Below are 630 nucleotides of genomic sequence, written 5' to 3' on the forward strand. Positions count from 1 at the left end.
GCACCGCCTCGCCTCCCGTTCATTGTGGGGGCACCTTAACTGAATATAACATGAGAGATATCCCCAAACTCTTTGGTGGCATAGATGCAGACTGAGATGTACTACATCTCCTCTCTAGACTACATGGTGCCATACGTAACTCACCCAAGTGAGTTACCCGTCGTTTGGTACTCACTCAGCTGTGTCCATTGATGTGGATGTGGAGGAGTGTTTGTCAGCCGCCATAATGCCTGTCTGGAGACTCCTGGAGCACGTGTTGCGACGGTGGGGAGGACTGAGAGAGAGAGGTAAATGCAACCGCACCCGACTCTCGCTAGGAGGCGCTGACGTTATTTTCTGTCTCTCTCACTTTTACGCCCAAGTAGCCAACCTCGGAAAATTTAAGCAAATTTCCTGAATTTAATTTAAAATGGATAAAAATCACACGTACATGGGTTAATTTGATCTCAAATAATTATACGTGCATAGAACTTACAAAAAACGGTATTTTAGTTGAAATCAAACTTTCTTATTTTCTTTGTATGGTTGCCATGACCGATGTTTACATGATCAGCTGATTTTGCAGGAAAGTGTTTGAAGTTTTGATCAAGGGAAAAGGTTTGTGCTTAAAGTAAAAACAATAAGTTTGTA

At 42.7% G+C, this 630-nt stretch overlaps 1 protein-coding gene across 4 annotated transcripts in view; it reads left to right on the forward strand.

Annotated features, from left to right (window-relative positions):
• Window positions 1-510: 510 nt before the first annotated feature.
• Window positions 511-630, forward strand: part of LOC113215815 (uncharacterized) — an 8341-nt gene continuing 8221 nt past the window's right edge. For all 4 annotated transcript variants that reach the window (XM_026435475.2, XM_052275395.1, XM_026435478.2 and 1 more), the window contains exon 1: window positions 511-597. The gene's annotated coding sequence lies outside the window, so the exon portion shown is untranslated. The remainder of the gene's footprint in view (window positions 598-630) is intronic.

This window comes from Frankliniella occidentalis, unplaced genomic scaffold (assembly GCF_000697945.3).
Source record: "Frankliniella occidentalis isolate FOCC.00 unplaced genomic scaffold, Focc_3.1 Scaffold605, whole genome shotgun sequence".
NCBI classification, from domain to species: domain Eukaryota; kingdom Metazoa; phylum Arthropoda; class Insecta; order Thysanoptera; family Thripidae; genus Frankliniella; species Frankliniella occidentalis.